We start from the raw sequence: 11,218 nt of genomic DNA on the forward strand, positions 1-11,218 counted from the left end.
AATCTAAGCAACTCCTTTATTCTTTCCTTTATCACTTCACCTCATGAGAATATGGGGCAGCACAATTTTCAACCATGTTCAGGTTCCCTCATGTTCAGTGAATTAAGGAAATCAGGTTTCAAATAGCTACTGAACCATAATCCTGGTGAGGGATACTGAGCCTAGAGATGAAATATGGGGCATCTAACTAGAACTATGTATTTAAAACTCTTAAATAGGGACCGGAGAGAGAGCATGGAGGTAAGGCATTTGCCTTGCATGCAGAAGGTCATTGGTTCCAATCCCAGCATCCCATATGGTCCCCTGAGCCTGCCAGGAGCGATTTCTGAGAATAGAGAGAGCCAGGAGGAACCCCTAAGCACTGCTGGGTGTGACCCAAAAACCAACCCCCCCCCAAATAAACTCTTAAATAACTGATACAGGATTGATGACTTTTGGTCTGTTTGTCTATCTGGTTTTTTTTCAAAGTTCACCAGAGTTAACCCAGAGTTCACAGGTTCTTCGATAGTGTCAAAAATGAAAATATTGTCATATAATTGGTAAGACAAAAATAGAAACAGAAAACATTAACTAGAAAAAGAGAAAGAATTCCCCAGCTGGAGAAAAACTTAGTATTGGACCAAGTTAAGTACAATTCCTTTTTAATTTTTTTAAAGCTTGGTTTATTAAAGCATTATGTTTGCAAAATTATTTATAGCTGAGTTTTAGAGTCACAATGTTCAAGCATCAGGCCAGCCACCATTATCAAGTTTTCTCCAAGGATGATTCCAAGTTCTCTTTCCTAATCCCCAGTCTGCCTCTTTGACAGACATCTTTTCAAGTGTGCTTGTTTGGATCTCATATTTTATATGCTATTTAATCTGTAGTTTGACTATATATTATACTATTAATTTTCACCACTAATGCACCAAATCTATTTTGATTAATGATCCCCCATTGCTTCCAGTTTCTCTCTTCTTTCCCATTGATTTCTTTAGTTATCAACTAAAAACAATCTGTATTTTTTTTTCAGACTCAGAAAATTTACATGTTTTCCAAGTATGCCTTGTTAATATAGAGCCTATGTATGTTGCTAAAATTAGATGACAAACTTTCATAAGCACTAGGGCTGATGGGGACTATGATTGTTTAAGACTTTTAGAGTATACTTGGACATCTATCTAGGTATTGACTATTTTATTTTCATTTTGTCTATGTTCATGATCTGTGCCAGAATTCATGGTGTTGGAAAATTGTAAGCTTCCCATTCTCAGAAAGAACACAAAATGTGCAGCAAACTTTAAAATATATAATGAAGACATTTAAAATGGAGTAGCTTGCAACTGCTGACAATGTGAAATTGAAGTTTCCTCTTTCATAAGTAACAAAACTTCATATACTTTTGAAAGTTTGTATGCAGATATTGCACATAATGTTCAAGAACCCATTATGAATAAATACATTTTATAGCAATGTAATTAAAAAAACAAAATACAATGTAGATTTAAACAAAACTAACACACATGCTAAAATAGCAAGTAATAAACAATATAACCAAGAAGGAAACATAATGAGCCACTGCCCAATATCATAGTGAACTAACTCTAAAGCTTCAGTCTCAGATTTAAAATAGTAATTGGGAGCCAGAGTGATTACAGAGTGAGCAGGGTGTTTGTCTTCCACATGGATGACCTGTTTCATTCCCTGATATCCCAAAAAGTCCCTTGAGTCTGCCAGGAGAAATTTCTGAAAATAGAGACAGGAATAACCAGTGAGCACTCACAGGTATGACCCAAAAATAAAAGACAATAAATATTTGATTATTTGATCAAACCTACAAAACTTTTCTCTTTGGTGCTGTGATTTATCATTTTTTTTCTTTGTTTTTGGTTTTGGACCACAGGGCTCAGAAAAAGCGCCTGGCTTGGGGGACCATATCGGATGGCGAGGGATCAAACCACGGTCCATCTTAGGCTAGCACAGGCAAGGCAGATGCCTTACCACTTGCACCACCGTTTTGGGCCCTAATTTTTTAACATGAACTACCTAGAGAATAGGTGATAAGAAGCTTTAAGATTCCGTGACTTCTTCATGATTAAATAAACATTAGGATTTGGAGTAATAATATAAATTTAGTGTAGACACATACAAAGCATACGTCATTGCAAGAACAGAATCCTTTTATATTTGTATATAATTTAATGATCAACATTAATTTGAGACCAAAGTAGGAATATGTAATTTGTTTTTTGGCAAAAGGAAAAAACAATCTTAACTGTTTAAATGTTCCATGAAGATAGTCAACATCTTGTTTAAATCAGGCCAGAGAACATTACAAAATTTAAATGGAAAAATAACCCAAAATATGATGCTATCTTGTTAAATGTTCATTGTTTCTCAATTCTTAAAAATGAATGATAAACATTTTGATAGTAATACATATGAAAGATCCACTACCTCAATGGTTGAAACAGAGTGACTAAGGGAAAAAAAAACTTGGAAGAGAATCAGTTTACCCATAAAACAACAAATTATGTCTTATTTGATTGGCTCTACTTCTTAAATATTTGAAAAGTTTAAGGAACTTTTACAGAATGAAGTTGGCAAGGAGGAAGCCACCTATTGTAATGCCAGAGGAATTCATTGAGAACAAGCCAACTAGGGCAGCATTATAATTTACTAAAAAATGAGACCACTGGCAGCTGAGTCATACTGAAGCCAAAAGGAAATTTTAAAGCTGAAACAGCAATACTTTCTACTTTAGTGTTTAACCTTCAGCTATTATGAGAGACATAATATAGTGCAACTGGCAAAGAAGAAATGTATTGGAATGACGAGGTAGAGCAAAGGAGATTAAAATTGAATTGGAGAGTAAATTGCCAACTAGCTGACCATATTTTATGAATACAATATATCAATGAATAATATATCAATAAAAGATATCAATATTGTATGAATAAATATATCAAATATATTTTTCTATATAACTATCCATTTTGGAAATTATCAGGAATACAAATAAAGATGATCAATTTTCCATTCAAATGATCAAATCTATATATCATTATTAAATGCTGCCTTTTTATTATGACTATAGCAGTTTTTTTCAAACTTATTTAGTGTACAGCTCTCTTTTAAGGAAGAAAGATGAAAACTTACTCTGTCACCTTGAAAATCTACTTTACATAAAGAAACAGAAAGTCCACTCCAACCGCCCTGGAGATTATTATGCCCCACTCTTTCTACCACCTAGGAAGGAAGGGATGCATTACTTTGCATGAAACATGCAATTTTATGGAACATGAAAATATGAGCTAAAATATGACAATACTATCATATCAGAAAAAAAGAAACCTAACAAATGCTTTTGTCTTAATGCTAAAGAATATTTAACTTGTGTTCTGAACAGAATGCTTATGTCTCCCACAAGTACAACTAGTAACCATAGCTCCCAATGTGAGAATATACTAAGTGAGACCAGTGGAGAGTCATTAAATCATTAGAGCTGACAGGAACTAGAATAGTACATTATAAAATGGGAGAAATGAGAGCATTTAATTACTTCTCTGTCCTCTTATCTTTCTGTTCTTCCCGCCTCTCTTCAATTACTTCAACTTTCCTGCTCTCCCTTCCCCTTTCCATTTTCTTCTTTCCTCTTAACCTTCTCCCTCTCCCCTCTACCTTTCTCTCTTTTTCTTTCTCTTAAACAGCTTTCAATAAAGCACTGTCTAACCAGAGAAACAGAGACAGAGACAAAGACAGATAAAGAGACAGAGAGATAGGAAATGAGTACATCATATCTTCTTACTTTCTATGCAGGTATCTGGATTTAATCACTGAAGCATCATGCAATCCCTTCATCACTGCCAGGAATGAATTCTTGAGTGTGGAAATAGAAGTAATCCCTAAGCATCATTGATGTGACGAAAAAAAGTCAACAATTGTTTTTGCAGCCATCTTTTGATCATTAATTTCTCAGTCCACAGACAATAAGTCACTATGAAAAACAATGAATTATTAATTTTGTTGCAACTTGGGTGGGACTAGATAGTGTTCTGCTACATGAAGTAAATTGGTGAATAAAATATAAATTTGAGGGGCCGGAGAGATAGCATGGAGGTAAGGCATTTGCCTTTCATGCAGGAGGTCATCGGTTCGAATCCTGGCGCCCCATATGGTCCCCCGTGCCTGCCAGGAGCAATTTCTGAGCCTGGAGCCAGGAATGATCCCTGAGCACTGCCGGGTGTGACCCCCCAAAAATATATATATATATAAATTTGATATTACCTTGCTCATATACTAAAGATAAAGAAAAAAATAGCAATTCTGGGCTGGAGAGCACAGTCATAGGGTGTTTGTCTTGCATGCAGATGACCCAGGACTAATGCTGGTTCAATTCCCAGCATCCCATATGGTCCCCTGAGCCAGGAGCTATTTCTGAGCACAGAGCCAAAAGTAACTACTGAGTGCCACCAGCTGTCTCCTCCCCCCTCCCCCCCAAAAAAGGAAAAAAATAAGCAATTCTAAATCAAATAAGCCCTGTGGCACAGTCAGTGAAACTTACAACAATTGAGAAAAGAGGGGAAGGATATGATTAATAGAGAAATTTTTACAGTATTATTACCTCTTTAAAACAAAGTCTCCATAGCATTTTAAGCTATAATACATCAATTAAAAACAGATTTGCTAAAAATAAACGTGAGATAACATTTATCTTTTATTTACACAAAGAGTAAAAAGTGATGGTGAAAGTTGAAAGGAGAGAACAAAGTACCAGGTAATATATTTAAGAGAATTAGTCATTAGGACTATCTCCCAGGGGGACAGTGATTTCTGGATGACTGTAGGAAATGTAGCAGTTCTGTAGTTCTTTGAGCAGTCAAACCATCAAGAAAATCAAATGGGTCAAAGAATAGCAAGCATCAGCAAATAGTGGCAGACCACCAAGCATTGGTGTAACAGACCTGGGGGCCACCAAGATATAGATAGCCTGCAAGAAATCAGATTGAGACTTCAATATAGCCAGGAACGATTTTTGAGTGCATAGCCAGGAGTAACCCCTAAGTGTCACAGGGTGTGACTGAAAAGGCAAAAAAAAAAAAAAGAAAAGAAAAGAAAAAAGAAACAGTAATATTAGCATTTCTCATGAGCATATAAAGTAATTTAACTTCTGCTGTTCATCCATTTTCTTCCTCCTCTTTCTCTTCATCTTCCTCCTTCTCTTCTTGTTCTTGTTCTCTTCCGGATTCTTCCTCCTCTTTCTCTTCCTCCTTTTTTCTTTTCCTTTTTTTGTTCTTTGCCTTCTCTTTCTCCTATTCCTCCCCCTCCTCTTCTTTCTCTTCCTTCTCCTTTTTTCTTTTCCACTTTTTTCTCTTCCACTTTTCCCCACCTTTCTCTTCTCCCACCTCCCCCTTCTCTTCCCTCCTACCCTTTCTCTTTATTTTCACTCCTACTCTTTTCTTTATCCTCCTCCCCCTCATTTTCCTTAATTTTCTTTCTTCTCTTCTACTTCTTCCTCCCCGTTCCTTTTCTATTCTCATTAAGGTGACACGTTTACAATAAAGGTAATCTGAGTGATTTTATTGTAGATCCACAGTTACCACATTCACCATCAAAAAAGTATCCATATCATGACAGTATGCGTCAAGGGTAGAGAAACCCTGTATCTCTCTTAGGCTAAGGGAATTCCCTTTCAACTTTCCCCAATATTTACTGTTTTATGTAATAAACAATAACAAAAAACCTTGCTATACCAACTGTCTTCCTTTTTCTTTTTTTCCCTTTTCTTGTGGTTGTTTCGCTGTTGTTTTTTGTTGCTGTTTTATTTTTTAATTTCTTCTTTGAAATTGTTATTTATAGCCTAAACAGACTCCTTCCAGATTTCTTTCCTTTTTTTTCCCAACAGAATTACAGAACTTGAATCATCTTGTTCTGCCTCATAAATTGAGGGGGGGGGGGGGAAATAGATGGTACCAGGAGCAGTGCAACATTGTGTGGAATGTACATTGAGTGGAAATAAAAAATGATCAGACTTAAACACCAAACCCAAAGTCAACAACAGAATCAATACTCAATCTACAACAAACTATACACAGAGGGACCTGTTATATTAGCAGTTTAGGAGGCAAAGGGAGAGATATTGGATGCATTTTGGGAACAGGAGTGGAGGGAGGACAACACTGGTGGTGGGAATGGCCATGATGCATTGTCACTATGGACCTTAAATATAACTGAAAGATTTGTAATTCACTTTGGTCACAATAAAAATTATTTTAAAAAGTGTTCATATCTGAGGCCAGAGAGCACAGCAGTAGGACATTTGCCTTACACAAGGACGATCCCATATGTTCCCCTGAGCCTTTCAGGAGCAATTTCTGAGAGCAGAGCCAGGGTTAAACTCTGAGTGTGGCTTGGTGTGGTCCCAAAACAAAAAAAGTGTCTATATTCTACACTAAGTTATTAAGCTATTTCTAATCCACCTATCCATCTTTCTATTTGGTGTTTAAAGTTTTATAACCCTTTACCTTAAGGATTTTGTATAGATTGATATTACGTTTCCTTGATTTCTTATCAATACACTGGATATAGTAATGTCATCTGGCATTTAGTCTTCTCTATTTGACTTATTTCACTTAACATGATACCATCCTTTTCTATTCAAGTTGAAGGAAACTGTTGACTTTATCTTTTTATTAAATTGCCTCGTATCCTCTAGTGTATTTTTCTCCATCATGTGTATCCACCCACTGACATTGGGGATTTGGATTTCATGTACTATTGTAATTCAAACTGTAATGATGTATGTGCATATATTTTCTAATTATAGTTTTATATTTAGGGATAGATGCCAAGAAGTAGAATTTCTGGGTAATATGAAATCTCTGTCACTACTTTTTTAAGAAGTTGACATACATTTTTCTTAGGCATAATAAATTAGAGTTGCAGCAGAAATAAATGTTAGCGCTAAATTTATTTCTTGTTGCTTTAATAAACCTTGGTAGAAAGTAAGAATCTAATTATAGCAAAAATTAACATATAAATATGGTTTGTCCTATATTTGGACACAGTAACTACTGAATGATTGTGACATGCAAATAAAACTTTTATTGGCAAATTCTGGACCATCTTCCATGCCCAGATGCTAGAGTTTAGGTTCCTCCTAGCCAAATTAAATGGAAATTGAAAGCAGAATTCCACAAATAAGGTCATACATGCAGTAAACTAAGTACATCATAGATACCCTAATTTTATATACAGAATAATGAAATAATTTCAGGTCACAAACTATACAAAAATAATTTAATTGACTTCATTTCATCCAAGGCAATTATTTTTCCATTATCCCAAGTTGTTCTGTGATGCTGATTTTAAACAGATAATTAAACAACAAAACATTATACTGTTTGGAAAATGTGATGGTTGATGCTATTGAAGCAATAAAAATTCATGAGGCAAGAAAAAATGAAGAGTTTTTATGATAAACCTAAGTAATTTGCAAGGTAGTAGGGAAATAGAAGATTTGTTAATTTATTGAAGCCATGACTTTTCCTATTTTTATTGTGGTACAGTGATAAAATATGTTTTATATTCATAATATGAAATATACCTTGAAAGCATTGGCTAAAATCATGCATATGATTTGGGGAAAGTTAAAATAAATATGTAAATATTTTATAATAATAATCATGAGTCTTAAGCATAATCTTTTTATTCTTGCCCATAAATAACTAACCAATTTACATATACATCTAATTTTATTATTAGAGATAAATATCAATATGATTTAATTAAAATTCAAATTATTATAGATAATAAAATATTTTAACTGAAATAATCAAGCGTGTACCAAAGTCTAATAAATATGACTTACAGAAATTCACAAAGTGGAAAGTTATTTAATTTTTTCTTTTAAAAGCTTCAGAGGATTTTTTTTCCTCTGGAGAAGTAGGTGTTTCCTCTTGAGCTCATATTTTTTTTCTCTTTCCCTTTTAATGAAATTTTTTTGCCAAAAAATTTTCTTCAAAAATAAGAATATAGAGTGAAATAAACATTTTGACCATTGAGTATATTAGTGGTTGAGCTTGGCACATATATTTACTTTTATTGATGTATGCTTATTTTATACCCATATTCTTGATATTTTTTCAAGATAATAAACAAATGTTTGATTTAACCTAGCTGGCCTGTCACATGTTTAATTTTTTCAAAGTTTTTCTTTTTTACTTGTACAATTTTAAGATTTTTGTTTCTTTTTGTTAATATGGTTTACTACATGTACTGATTTAAAATTATTGAAAGTACTAAGTCAAAAGAGAAAATATAAATTCAAGATAATCTCATTCATTCATCAGTATGAATAATTTGTGATGTCTATTTCATCATGTTGGACACACTATTTTATATACAGTACTCTTGGGTTAAAGACATTAACAATTCAGTTTTAGTGACTCATCTGGAACCATTTACAGTGCCCAATCTTTATTAATTATGAAAAATTTTACTGTTTTCTTATCATATTAAGCTTATAGAAGTGCAGTAAAACTCAGTATGTTTTCTTGCTGTGTTTTTGCTGTGTCTTCCTATTTGGTTTTAAAAAACACAGTTTTTGCTGTGTCTTCCTATTTGGTTTTAAAAAATGCTATTTCTTTCTAAAAAGCAGTTCTAAGACATATAAAAATGTAAATGATGAGGCTGGAGATATAGCATGGAGGTTAGGTTTTTGCCTTTCATGCAAAAGGACAGCGGTTCAAATCCTGGCATCCCATTTGGTCCCCCGAGCTTTCTAGGAGCGATTTCTGAGCTTAGAGACAGGAGTGTAACCCCTGAGAGCTGCCGGGTGTGACCCAAAAACCAAAATAAAAAATTTTAAATGACTAAAAATTAACATGATTTTTTTTGATAATTAAAAAAACTAGGCTATCTTTCTAGGTAAATTCAGTTTTCAGAGCCAAAAAATTCCTAGCTATCATAGCACATTTCATATTTTGAATTGTACGATTTTCTAACCAAGACTAATATCTCAGCATATTATATCTAATTTGACTGAATATTATTTCTATCACGGAACTAATTCATAAGTACCTGTTTGTTCCTCAATATAATCAGGAATTACACTTCAGAAAAATCTGGAAATCTTCACATTTAAATCTGATTATAATTTAACAACCTTTATTGTCTTCTTATTACACCAGAATTCAAGAGCAATTTAGAAAATATATACAGTACTGCTTTACTTGTAGTTTTTTTCTTTTATTAAAAATGACCTATTAAAATATAAGAATTACCCCTCTTTTATTTTCCCAGACCAATAATCATGATAATATAAAAAAATTAACAACCTCTGCCAAATTTGGTTTTCAATTCAAGAAAGTATCTTTAGAAAGTTGAGATAAAATAAGTTCCTACATTCAAAGAAAAGAGAATGAAAAGGAAAAAGCAAAACAAAACAAAACAAAAAAACGCAACAACCTTTACAGAAACAAATTAAAGAAAAAAATTAATTTGTGCTTTTTTTTTTTTTTTTTTTTTTTTTTTGCTTAGGGAAATTAGAAAGGGAATTCCCCTGGCTTTAAGTATACAGGGTTCTTCGCCCTTGAAGTATATACTGTCATGAGTATACCTATGGGCTCTGTATTACTCTCCTAGAATTTTTTTTTTACCTATGCTTTGACTCATCTCTATTTTAGGACCGTGGTTAATGTTCGGTTGTTGTCAGTATTGCTGTGGTGCTTTCCAGGTATTTTATTTGTTTTTGTTTAGTTTTATTTGAGGTTAATTTTCCTTGTATTTTTTATGTTTTTCTTCCTTCTTCTCTTTCTTTCTTTCTTTCTTTCTTAAAATGAGATTTATAGTCTCTAGAAGGACCCCTTTCGTTTTTTTTTTTTTTTTTGGTAGTTTGAATTTTTGCCCCCTGCTTTTTTTCTTTTCTCTTCTGCCTCTCAAATTGAGGGGCAAATAATGGAGGGCACCAAGACCAAACAGTCATATGAACATTGAGTTGAAATAAAAAATGATCACACTTGAACACCAAATCCAAAGCGAACTACAACAGAAACGATACCCAATCTACAAAAGGCTTGATACAGAAGGGACCACTTGAACTAGCAGCCCTGGAGGCAAAGGAGGGGCCATATGGGATGCAGGCAGAGAACAGGGGTGGAGGGAGGACAGCATTGGTGGTAGGAATGCCCTGATTCAATGTTACTATGTACCTAAAAGGCTACTGTGAATGATTTCTAGTCCACTTTGGTCAAAATAAAAATTATTATTACAAAAAAATAAGTTCCTGCATTCAATTGTATTGTCTTTTTCTTAAAAGCATTAGCTCCACTAGCACCAATCTAACTTTCCAAAGAAGATGACAGATTCACAAAATAATTTTACTGAAATTACAAAATAATCTTACTATGAAAATTCAAGGTATAAAAACATAATAAATCAAGGAAAAAAGTTTGTCCACAATTCAGGAAAGACACTGCATTCAGTCTTATTAATTACTCCAGATTGCCAGTTTTTTAAAATCTTTATTAGATAAAATGATCAATCATTAATATAAGAAGTTTAAAATATAGATAGAAGATAAAAATGTAGATACATGAATGAAATATAGAAATGACACCAGCTCTTTTTTTTTTTTTGAGTGAGAATGGAAAAATATGGAACGCTTCACGAACTTGCATGTCATCCTTGCACAGGGGCCATGCTAATCTTCTCTTATTGTTCCAATTTTAGTATATGTGCTGCCAAAGCGAGCACATGACACCTGCTTTTTAAACAAGACAAATATAAATGATTTTATTAGCTTCCACAGTTTACAGAAGATCCCTACTTGTTATTCCAATGAAAACAAGAAAACCATTATAGTTAAGCATTGTTCTTGGTGGTTCAGAAAATAACACATCTTATCATGATTTGAGGCAATAGTATTTTATATAAGAATAGAAATAGGAATCAAGATATGTTGATGTATGAATAAGCTAATGTAATTTATTTGGAGTAACTCTCCTGGGTGAGTGCTTTGTGCTAGATAGCTTTACAGAATACAACAGAGAGGTTCAAAGAGAAAAATTGTTCCTTTCTTAAATATTTTTAAATATCTCACCATATCCACTATTTTCTAAATCATAAACTTAGGTAACTTTGATAAATTCTAAATTTTCCAACTATGCCAAGGAATAAACCAATTTATCTCATATATTCCTATTCACTTAAATTATGTGGTTTTTTTTGTTTCCACTAA

General features: G+C 33.3%; 1 non-coding gene across 1 annotated transcript; it reads right to left on the reverse strand.

Moving 5' to 3' along the window:
- Nucleotides 1-10,628: 10,628 nt before the first annotated feature.
- LOC126019797 (U6 spliceosomal RNA) lies at nt 10,629-10,734 on the reverse strand. Its single transcript, XR_007499419.1, has one exon. It is a non-coding gene; the product is annotated as a U6 spliceosomal RNA (small nuclear RNA).
- Between the last annotated feature and the right edge of the window lie 484 nt (nt 10,735-11,218).

This window comes from Suncus etruscus, chromosome 9 (assembly GCF_024139225.1).
Source record: "Suncus etruscus isolate mSunEtr1 chromosome 9, mSunEtr1.pri.cur, whole genome shotgun sequence".
Classification (NCBI taxonomy): Eukaryota; Metazoa; Chordata; class Mammalia; order Eulipotyphla; family Soricidae; genus Suncus; species Suncus etruscus.